This window comes from Lissotriton vulgaris, chromosome 10 (assembly GCF_964263255.1).
Source record: "Lissotriton vulgaris chromosome 10, aLisVul1.2, whole genome shotgun sequence".
NCBI lineage: Eukaryota > Metazoa > Chordata > Amphibia > Caudata > Salamandridae > Lissotriton > Lissotriton vulgaris.
Window position 1 is genome coordinate 822,756,149 of NC_141698.1, and position 12,198 is coordinate 822,768,346.

Genomic DNA, 12,198 nt, shown 5'->3' on the forward strand with positions numbered 1-12,198 from the left:
GTCAAGGCGTTGGGGTGGGGGTGGGGGGGGTTGGTGCAGCTCCGGTTCAGTCGAAAAGCCAGGTCTTGAGGTTCTTCCTGATGGTGTGGAACGTGGGGGAGTGTCTGATGTTCAGTGGGAGCTTGTTCCAGGCTTTGGATGCAACGTATGAGAAAGCTCTTCCTCCTGCTCTGGTTCAGCGGATGCAGGGGAGTCTCCACTAGGGCGAGGCCTGCGGAGCGTAGGTTCCTCTTGGATATGTGGAAGGAGACTCTCTCGTTGAGGTATTCGGGTCTGATGTTGTGGGGGGATTTGTAGGTGTGGGTGAGCAGTTTGAAGGTCACTCTCTTCTCGACAGGGAGCCAGTGGAAGTTACGTAGGTGTTGGGTCATGTGTAAGCCTGGGCAAAGCACTACACTATGCTCGAGTAGTTTGCGAAGTTTGCGCTACTTCGCACTAAGCGAATTGCACGTAGCACAGTGCAAACACGCGTAGCGTAGCATAGTGAAGCAGTCACTTTTTGCTAGCTCGCGGTCCTCAATGTCAAGTTGGTGACCGCGAGCACGCAAAATGACATCCCGGCAAGACTTTTTCCTCGTTCACGATCAGCAACATCAAGTTGCCGATCGCGAGCATGGAAAATAAACCTCCCGGCGAGCTTCTCAACGCGGGGAGGTTAGGTTTCTCATTACGAGTGGTTGTGTATGCTCCGCATTGAGAAAGCTGCAGCTCGAGTAGAAATCTACTTGAGCGGCAGAAAACGACTGCTTGCACTGTGCAAGATGCAGTTTGCACTGATTGCACAGTGCGGCCAAGCATCCGGCACTGTGCAATCAGTGCAAACAGCATTTTGCACAATGCACTACGCAGTTCACGTAACTACGCGTAGCTCGCGTAGTGCAAAGTGCATTCGAGTAGCTACGCTTAGCTCTACTTCGCAAACTACTCCCAGGGTTAGACATGTGCTCGTGCCGTGGTGTTCAGAGGATGAGTCTGGCTGAGGCATTCTGGATGGCCTGTAGCCTGTGTAGGAGAGTTCTGTTGAATACGGCGTAGAGGGCGTTACTATAGTCCAATCTGCTGGTTATGAGTGCATGGGTGGCACTTTTTCTGCATTCTGGGGGTATCCATTTGAAGGTCTTGCGGAGGATCCGAATGCAGTTGAAGCTAGTGGAGGCAATGGAGTTGATCTGATGGGTCATGGTGAGGGAGGAGTCGAGGATGATGCAGAGGTCCCGTGCATTTTATGTCGGGCTGGGCGGACTCCCAAGGGCGGAGGGCCACCAGATGTTGTTGCAGGCGGAGGTGGAGGGTCCGAGGATGAGGACAACGGTCTTCTCCGAGTTGATCTGCAGGCTACTGCTTTTCATCCAGGCGGCTACACTTTCATTCCTTCCTGGAAACAGAGGCTGGTGTCTCCGGGGTTCTTCGTGAGGGAGAGGATGAGCTCGGTGTCATGGGCGTAAGATACTATGCTGAGCCAATGTTGTCTTACGATGGCAGTGAGGGGGGCCATGTAGATGTTGATGAGCTTGGGGCTGAGCGATGATCCTTGAGAAACTTTGCAGTTGATCTGTGTGGGTTCAGAGAGGAAGGAGGGAGTCTGATCCTCTGGGTTCTGCCGAGGAGACAGGATCAGATCCAGGAGAATCAACAAAGAGAATGCCAATACTGAGACCAGTTTCAAAAACAAACCAAATTATATTCAAAGCTAACAAACAATCAATTATTAGCCAAATATTGGAATTTATCCATCATTATTTATTTCTTTTGTGCGAAATCTTTTTTGAAAAAACACAACCAAAGTGAAGAACTTTTCATATATATATGTATACAGAAACAATTAGAAAAAGAGAGTTTTTTAAGGGTAAGACAGGCACTCCATACAATAGACAGTTGGGACATAAATTCACCCTCACTCAGACAACAACCATTTTCCAGACATACTTACACTCCTATCAACTCACAATATACCAAACATATAACACAATAGACAACATGGAAAGCAAAAAAGGTCAATGACTTAATCCATGAACTATTCGCAAAAATATAGAAGAAAGACTGTTTTTTGAAATACTTAATATCAAACAGTATTAAAAAGATCCAAAGATATACACTTTTTTGACACCAAGCTAAACAAACAAGGTCGACGCGTTTCGAACCGGACCCTTTGTCCGATTCTCATCAGGACCAGACAGAAAATATGAAAGAAGGAACACAAATTTCCTTTAGTATTTATGGAACTATTTCAGTGGTGGAGAGAACAGCGACCAAACGAACGAGCAAAAGCTCCCTACCTGAGTGTTTCAAAGCTTCAAGGTGTTAGCTCTAAAAGAAGAGGAAAAGGTGTCTGTGGACAAAAGTTAAACAAAAATTGGCCCAGGGTTAGTTAACAGGGTTCACGTTTAGTCGTCTTTAAGTGATCAAAAAACGAGCAAAAGATACCTGCATGCGTTCTTTGTGAGAACGTGTCTCCTGGTACAATTATTTTAAAGCACAGCAACAAGTCGTCAAAGAGGTTAAAGATTCAATGGTGTGGCTGAAACACAAAGGGATAATGGTTGTTTTACAATTATGTTGAACAGGCCTCAAACGGTGTATATAATTAGAGAGCCCCCATTTACCTGCAATGTAGCCAGGCGTTAGTTGTATGCAATTCTTTACTTGTGTTCAGCACGGCTGTAGGCGGGAGAAAGTGCGCGGCAGACCGCCACAGTCTGTAACGAAAAACGGCCTGGTTTTAGTTTGTGTGTATATAATCACACGCGGACCTCAAAAAGCACCACGGCGCTGGAGTTGGAATACCTTAATGAAGAATCTCACGCTGCATCAACTGGGACGCTGCTGCGAAGTCAGTGCGAGCCGGAGTCCAGGGGCGACAGGGTCATCTTGGAAGGCCTGATAGTAATACCAAGTCTTGTCATTGGATGCTCATAATCATGTGATGGCGGAAGGGATTGTGGATGTTGTAGTTATACCATTTTCACTGGAAATAATGGCAGACGGGGGAAAGGATGTTATAGTTGTACCGTTTTCAGAGGAAGTGAAAAAGCCCCAGAATGAAAGGATGGCATGAATTCAAAAATATTCAGAAGGCGCGTGAGACCTCTGAAAGTTCGTTTAATCCATTAATCACTGTGTTAAATCTCAGAATGATAGAAGCCTCACGTTGACTTAGTTTTGTTTCCAAATCACCTCATCTGGTATCCATTTCCAATTTAGACAGTACAGTCCATTGTATGTCATATTCAGTGTGACCTTCTGCAGTCCAGTGATTCACTAGAGGTGCATTGGCTACCGCTCTTCTGACTCTGGACTTGTGTTGGCAAATGCGCTGGCGGATTTCTTGGGATGTTTTTCCCACGTACAGCTTTTGACAGGGGCACAGGATCCGGCATATCACGTTTTTGGTGTTGCAATTTGTAAACACTGAGTGTTTCCAAAATATGTTTTTATAGGAAAAAACGTCCCCCTCAATTGTCTTGTCGCAGCAGACGCAGGTCCCGCACTTATGGTGTCCACGAATGGGTTGTAGGCCAAGCAAGCTTCTTAGTGTGGGGGGTTCCTGTTTGGGTAATGCGGCACGCACTAGAAAATTTGCAATACTTCTTTCTTTTTTTTATTCAAAAAGGGGTGGTTGTTGTAGGCTAACTTCAAGGTTCTTAACTAGGTGCCAATTCTGATTGATGATTTTCTTAAGTTGGTTGGCATGCGGACAGAAGGTGGTCCCACAGACTGTCCTCTCAAGATGTTGGTTTTTTTTTTTCTCCAAGAGGGCTTCACGCGGGGTCCACCATGCTCTGCGAATGGCATTTTTTAGAAGTTTCTTAGGATACCCACGTGCCATGAGGCGTTCCATTAGGTTTTGGGCATGGTCAAAGTATTCGTCTTTGAATGTGCAGTTGCGCCTAATTCGTAAGAATTGGCCAAATGGAAGATTTTGGCGGAGGTTTCGCGGATGGTTGCTGGTATAATGTAAAGCCCGGTTGCGGTCTGTTTCTTTCCTAAATAAAGTTGTGTCCAATGTTCCTTCTGATGAATACACTTTTACATCCAAAAAAGTGCTTTGATGATTATTGTAGTTGATGGTAAACTGGATATCATTTGTGTGTCTGTTGAGCCAACCAAGAAATTCATTAAGTTGTTCCTCACTCCCACATCAAATGAAGAAAGCATTGTCAATATAACGCATATAATGGCTGATGCATTGCGAGAATGGATTGTTGTCGAGGATGAATTTTGCCTCAAAAAGGCCCATAAATAGTACGGCCAATTCCGGTGCGAAAGGGCATCCCATGGCCACCCCTTTGACTTGATAGAAGAAATCTGGGCCAAACATGAAAAAGTTTTTTTGTAATGCTAGCTTAGCCAGGGAGATGATAAAAACTGTGTGGGTACCCTCACTGGTTGTTCTCTTGTATTTAAGAAGTAGGTGAGCACCTCAAGTGCTTCTTCTTGAGGGATCTGGGTATATAAGGCGACCACTTCCATTGTGACCAACAGCTGAGTAGATGGATCAAAAACAATGTTGGCCAGTCTGTTGATGAATGCATTGGTGTCCTGTAGATGTGCTGGAACTAGTGAGATGAGTGGCTTTAGAAAAAATCTATGTACTTAGACACTGGTTCCCAAAGTGACTCACACCCCGAGATTATGGCTCTGCCAGGGGGATTGGTTTCCTTTTTGTGAATTTTTGGTAATGCATAAAAAATGGGTATGCATGGTTTTTTGATCTGTAGAAAAGATGATTCTTTAGGGCCAAGGAAGCCTTGTTCCAGTCCTAGTTGGATGATATTAAAAAGTTGTCCTTGTAGGTCCGCTGTTGGGTCACTTCTGAGTTTTTCTTTAACATTCCGCATTATCTAATTGGCTCATAACTTCTGCTTTGTATTTATCCGTTTGCCAGACCACTACTGCTCCTCCTTTGTCAGCTTGCTTTATTGTTAAGGATAGATCATTCTTTAAGGAGAACATGGCGTCTTTCTGATCCTTAGGTAGATTGAATTTGACGTATTGTTTTTTAGACTCCATTTGAGTGATGGCGGAAAGTAAGGTTTTTTCAAAAGGTATGACTTCCTTTGGTACTATATTTCCCAGTGGACAAAAATTCGATTTTCTGCTTAAACCTGTAACTTCTCCACTTGGTTCTATTTCCTGATCTTTAAAATAAGTTGTAAGTCTGATTTTTCTACAGAACTCCAGGACCTCCAATTTCATTTTCACAAAATCAGTTCTCCTTGAAGGGACAAAGGAAAGTCTTTTCTCCAACACGAGTATCTCTGTCTTTGTCAAGTCCCTGCCTGATAGGTTAAACACCGAGGAACTGCCTAGTTTTTGTAGAATTGGCGTCTCGTTGTCATTTCCCATGGTTGGGAGTTGTATCGGGGTCTGCCCCTGGATCTCAGGTGGCCTCTTCCTAAAAAAGGCTGCTGATTATTTCTTTGTTGGTATTGAGTGGATTGGCCTCCTCTTTTATTAGAGCCGCTGGTGTCCTGTTCACTGGTGCCGGCTTCTGAGCCTGAGGAGGATGAGGTATCTGAAAAAGTCAGAAATTTGTTTTTAGAACAACTCTGGTTGTTTTGAAGGTATCTCCTAGATTCTGTTTTGGTATAGAAATCCTTGTTTAGGTATGGGTAATTACTTTCAAGTGAATAGTTGTTTTTATCTGTTTCGAATTTTTGATTTTTGTGCCACTGTGTAGTCCTTAAATTCCAGGATTTCTTTTTCGACCTTTTCCAGCAGGGTTTTTGAATCAGCAATTTGCTGATTGTTTGTTATATCTGATGCAAGAGATTCTATCTCCTCCAGTTATTTTTTAGATATTCTTAGCGCCGTCCCCACAGTAAGAACCATGAGATCGCGGCTACATTTAGTTTCAATACAGCTGAAGCCTTTTTTATAATCCGGATCCTTGGTAAAAACCATAGGAATATTGCGGATTTGGAGACCGACAGGGATTGTTCCGGCTCTAAGATGTTGGATTAGGAAGTGCCCATGAAGATCAGTCCGAATTTGTTTTTTCTTCAGTCTAATAAGTTTTTCCGATTCGTGTTGAGTCTTAGCTGTCGCACTCAAGGTAGCGGAAGGAAAAGCAGGGGGGTCGCTGAGCAATTTTTGAATATGTTCTTCACTGTACGCGAAAGTGTCACCGTCACTCATAGTCCTACTGTCCTAATGTCTTGTTAGTGAAAAATCGACAAACAAAAAATAACATATATATATACAGTGAGAATCAGTGCTGTTTGTTAGGTAGAAGACCTGCCTAACATTCTGTGTAAAATACCACTCTCAACCTTTACCTAAATCCCCGAAACCAACTGGAGACGTAACAGCCGACTCCCATAATTTCCATACTTGGATGGATCTAATTGTCTCGGAGAATTCCGTACCTAAAAACCAGCATGTGAAACAGCATAAAAGAAAACCTAACGCACCTTGGTTCACCCAGGCCCTATCCGATAGCCATCTTCTCTGTAGAAGACTAGAAAGAAAATGGAGAAAAACGTATGATGAGGCTGCAAGGGCACTTTATGTTCAACAAAGGAAATTATACCTCTCCAACATAAAAATGGCAAAAAAGGAATATTTTACCAAAGCCATAAATGATGCCCATCAAAAACAAAAAACTATCTTCACTATAGTTAAGTCCTTCACCCATCCCAAAGCTCTCGCGCCCGAAATCCCACCATCTGCAAGCCTGTGCAATCAAATAGCAGACTTTTTCTTAGAGAAAATTGTTAATATTCAGAAAGACTTCCCTTCTCCTCTGACCACCTCTTATGAGGCAACAGATAATTATCCCCCGCTTTCTAGTTTCAAATCTGTCTCCATTCAACAAACACGTAAGGCAATTCTGGCATGTAAATCAGGAGCCCCCACCGACTCCTGCCCTCCCAGCATCCTGCACCATTTGATCGATACAGTTAATCCTTATATTAACACCATCATTAATGAATCTCTTGAGTCCGGCATAGTGCCTAATGGCTGGAAGAAGGCTATTGTGAAGCCTCTGATGAAGAAGCCGAACAAATCCCCCACTGATCTTACCAACATGCGCCCTATCTCACTACTACCTGTCCTTGGTAAGATCACGGAACAGCTAGTATATGAAGAGCTAAAAACTTTTGTAGAGACTGGTAACATCCTGCATCCGCAGCAGTCGGGATTTCGTTCCGGTCATTCCACCGAAACAGCCCTGATCGAACTAGCTGATTCCATCAAGTTCCTGCAGGATGAGGGCAGGCAGGCCGTCCTCATCCTGCTTGACCTAACAGCAGCGTTCGACACTATCTCGCATGTCATCCTGATCAACAGACTGCGAGAGATTGGCGTGACAGACACAGTTTTGGCATGGGTTAAATCTTTCCTATCTAATAGGTCCCAAACTGTGTCCTTGGGTCCCTATCTATCCAGCGAGAAACCTATAACATCAGGAGTTCCCCAGGGGTCCATATTAAGTCCTCTCTTTTTTAACATCTATATGGCCTCGCTGTGATAGAATCTCATGGGATCCTCGTCACGTCATACGCTGACGACACACAACTTGTCGTTACGATCGACAAAAAGTGTACGAGCGCAGATCTGCGTTTCCAAAATTGTCTTTCCGATGTTTTCCAGTGGCTTAACAAAAACCATTTAAGATGCAATAGTGCCAAGACTGAAATCATACCGCTGAGTAAAGATCTATCCTTTTGCCCGAAGGACTGGTGGCCCATAGGATCTGAGGCCCCACCCAGCGCTGTACCTTCAACGCGGAACCTGGGCGTGCAATTCCATTCATCCCTTTCTTTCGATGACCACGTCAGGATCACGGCTGGACGTTGTTTTGGACTTATTAAGTCTTTAAAAAACATTCTTTGATCTCCTCCCCATTGCAGCCCTAAAATCAGTCGCGGTAGCTTTAATACTCTCCCGACTTGATTACTGTAATGGTTTAATGGCTGGAGTGAAAAAGTCCACCCTTAAAAAGCTGCAGAGCATACAACATGCAGCTGCTAGATTGGTGCTGGGACTTCCTAGAAGGTCATCAGCCTCAATGGCGCTGAACATTCTCCACTGGTTACCATTACACAAAAGGATTCTTTTTAAACTCCTCCTTACCGTTTTCAAAACTATGAAAAACTCAGGGCCCCATTACTTTGCAAAGCGCTTCACACGCTACAACCCCTCGCGATGTCTGAGATCCTCTGGCACAAATCTTATCACCATTCCAAGATTTAAGTACAAAACCAGGGGTGGGAAAACCTTTACCGTCCTGGCAGCTAGGGCATGGAACAATCTACCTGTCAATCTTAGATTAACTGACAAGGAGAGCACTTTTAGAAAACTCCTAAAGACATGGGTGTACCAACAACCAGACACCTCTGTATTGGCAGCTATCTAGATTCAGTTTCTTCATCACGTACCATCTTTCACGTACTCGCTGCATGCTAACCTAGCGCCAAGATGTTCCTTTCGGAGCGTATGTCTGCGCTCTATAAATACCCATAAATATCAAATACCACTATTAGTAATAAATAGCGAAGCCTCCCGAATATGGCATCCGCTTAAATACTCAAAACAACGAACAAGGGCTTTGACTCACCACCAGTAAAGCAGAGTCTAATACGAGAATCAACAAAGAGAATGCCAACACTGAGACCAGTTTCAAAAACAAACCAAATTATATTCAAAGCTAACAAACAATCAATTATTAGCCAAATATTGGAATTTATCCATCATTAATTATTTCTTTTGTGCGAAATCTTTTTTGAAAAAACACAACCAAAGTGAAGAACTTTTCATATATATATGTATACAGAAACAATTAGAAAAAGAGAGTTTTTTAAGGGTAAGATAGACACTCCATACAATAGACAGTTGGGACATAAATTCACCCTCACTCAGACAACAACCATTTTCCAGACATACTTACACTCCTAGGACCAGACAGAAAATCTGAAAGAAGGAACACAAATTTCCTTTAGTATTTATGGAACTATTTCAGTGGTGGAGAGAACAGCGACCAAACGAACGAGCAAAAGCTCCCTACCTGAGTGTTTCAAAGCTTCAAGGTGTTAGCTCTAAAAGAAGAGGAAAAGGTGTCTGTGGACAAAAGTTAAACAAAAATTGACCCAGGGTTAGTTAACAGGGTTCACGTTTAGTCGTCTTTAAGTGAGCAAAAAATGAGCAAAAGGTACCTGCATGCGTTCTATGTGAGAACGTGTCTCCTGGTACAATTATTTTAAAGCACAGCAACAAGTCGCCAAAGAGGTTAAAGATTCAATGGTGTGGCTGAAACACAAAGGGAGAACCAGAACCGCCTGTAAATGGCTGTTTTACAATTATGTTGAACAGGGCTCAAACGGTGTATATAATTAGAGAGCCCCCATTTACCTGCAATGTAGCCAGGCGTTAGTTGTATGCAATTCTTTACTTGTGTTCAGCGCGGCTGTAGGCGGGAGAAAGTGCGCGGCAGACCGCCACAGTCTGTAACGAAAAACGGCCTGGTTTTAGTTTGTGTGTATATAATCACACGCGGACCTTAAAAAGCACCACGGCGCTGGAGTTGGAATACCTTAATGAAGAATCTCACGCTGCATCAACCGGGACGCTGCTGCGAAGTCAGTGCGAGCCGGAGTTCAGGGGCGACAGGGTCATCTTGGAAGGCCTGATAGTAATAACAAGTCTTGCCATTGGATGCTCATAATCATGTGATGGCGGAAGGGATTGTGGATGTTGTAGTTATACCATTTTCACTGGAAATAATGGCAGACGGGGGAAAGGGTGTTATAGTTGTACCGTTTTCAGAGGAAGTGAAAAAGCCCAAGAATGGAAGGATGGCATGAATTCAAAAATATTCAGAAGGCGCGTGAGACCTCTGAAAGTTCGTTTAATCCATTACTCACTGTGTTAAATCTCAGAATGAGAGAAGCCTCACATTGACTTAGTTTTGTTTCCAAATCACCTCCTCTGGTATCAATTTCCAATTTAGACAGTACAGTCCATTTTATGTCATATTCAGTGTGACCTTCTGCAGTCCAGTGATTCACTAGAGGTGCCTTGGCTACCGCTCTTCTGAATCTGGACTTGTGTTGGCAAATGCGCTGGCGGATTTCTTGGGATGTTTTTCCCACGTACAGCTTTTGACAGGGGCACAGGATCCCGTATATCACGTTTTTGGTTTTGCAATTTGTAAACGCTGAGTGTTTCCAAAAGATGTTATTATAGGAAAAAACGTCCCCCTCAATTGTCTTGTCACAGCAGACGCAGGTCCCGCACTTATGGTGTCCACAAATGGGTTGTAGGCAAAGCAAGCTTCTTAGTGTGGGGGGTTCCTGTTTGGGTAATGCAGCACGCACTAGAAAATTTGCAATACATCTTTCTTTTTTGAATGCAAAAAGGAGTGGTTGTTGTAGGCTAACTTCAAGGTTCTTAACTAGGTGCCAATTCTGATTGATGATTTTCTAAGGTTGGTTGGCATGCGGACAGAAGGTGGTCACACAGACTGTCCTCTCAAGATGTTGTTTTTCTTTTTTCTCCAAGAGGGCTTCACGCGGGGGTCCACCATGCTCTGCGCATGGCATTTTTTAGAAGTTTCTTAGGGTACCCAGGTGCCACGAGGCGTTCCTTTAGGTTTTGGGCATGGTCAAAGTATTCGTCTTTGAATGTGCAGTTGCGCCTAATTCGTAAGAATTGGCCAAATGGAAGATTTTGGCGGAGGTTTCGCGGATGGTTGTTGGTATAATGTAAAGCCCGGTTGCGGTCTGTTTCTTTCCTAAATAAAGTCGTGGCCAATGTTCCTTCTGATGAATACACTTTTACATCTAAAAAAGTGATTTGATGATTATTGTAGTTGATGGTAAACTAGATATCATTTGTGCGTCTGTTGAGCCAACCAAGAAATTCATTAATTTGTTTCTCACCGCCACTCCAAATGAAGAAAGCATTGTCAATATAACGCATATAATGGCTGATGCATTGCGAGAATGGATTGCTGTTGAGGATGAATTTTGCCTCAAAAAGGCCCATAAATAGTACGGCCAATTTCGGTGCGAAAGGGCATCCCATGGCCACCCCTTTGACTTGATAGCAGAAATCTGGGCCAAACATGAAAACGTTTTTTTGTAATGCTAGCTTAGCCAGGGAGATGATAAAATCTGTGGGTACCCTCACTGGTTTTTCTCTTGTATTTAAGAAGTAGGTGAGCACCTCAAGTGCTTCTTCTTGAGGGATCTGGGTATATAAGGCGACCACTTCCATTGTGACCAACAGCTGAGTAGATGGATCAAACACAATGTTGGCCAGTCTGTTGATGAATGCAGTGGTGTCCTGTAGATGTGCTGGAACTAATGAGATGAGTGGCTTTAGAAAAAAATCTATGTACTTAGACACTGGTTCCCAAAGTGACTCACACCCCGAGATTATGGGTCTGCCAGGGGGATTTGTTTCATTTTTGTGAATTTTTGGTAATGCATAAAAAATTGGTATGCGTGGTTTTTTGTTCTGTAGAAAAGATGATTCTTTAGGGCCAAGGATGCCTTGTTCCAGTCCTAGTTGGATGATATTAAAAAGTTGTCCTTGTAGGTCCGCTGTTGGGTCACTTCTGATTTTTCTTTAACATTCCGCATTATCTAATTGGCTCATAACTTCTGCTTTGTATTTATCCGTTTGCCAGACCACTACTGCTCCTCCTTTGTCAGCTTGCTTTATTGTTAAGGATGGATCATTCTTTAAGGAGAACATGGCGTCTTTCTGATCCTTAGGTAGATTGAATTTGACGTATTGTTTATTAGACTCCATTGAGTGATGGCGGAAAGTAAGGTTTTTTCAAAAGTTATGACTTCCTTTGGTACTATATTTCCCAGTGGACAAAAATTCGATTTTCTGCGTAAACCTGTAACTTCTCCACTTGGTTCTATTTCCTGATCTTTAAAACAAGTTTTAAGTCTGATTTTTCTACAGAACTCCAGGACCTCCAATTTTATTTTCACAAAATCAGTTCTCCTTGAAGGGACAAAGGAAAGTCCTTTCTCCAACACGAGTATCTCTGTCTTTGTCAAGTCCCTGCCTGATAGGTTAAACACCGAGGAACTGCCTAGTTTTTGTAGAATTGGCGTCTCGTTGTCATTTCCCATGGTTGGGAGTTGTATCGGGGTCTGCCCCTGGATCTCCGTTGGCCTCTACCTAAAAAAGGCTGCTGATTATTTCTTTGTTGGTATTGAGTGGATTGGCCTCCTC

General features: G+C 43.4%; 1 protein-coding gene across 1 annotated transcript in view; it reads left to right on the top strand.

Annotated features, from left to right (window-relative positions):
* Positions 1-12,198, top strand: part of CNTNAP2 (contactin associated protein 2) — a 2,542,823-nt gene that overhangs the window by 1,380,000 nt on the left and 1,150,625 nt on the right. The gene's annotated exons all lie outside the window — the stretch shown is intronic.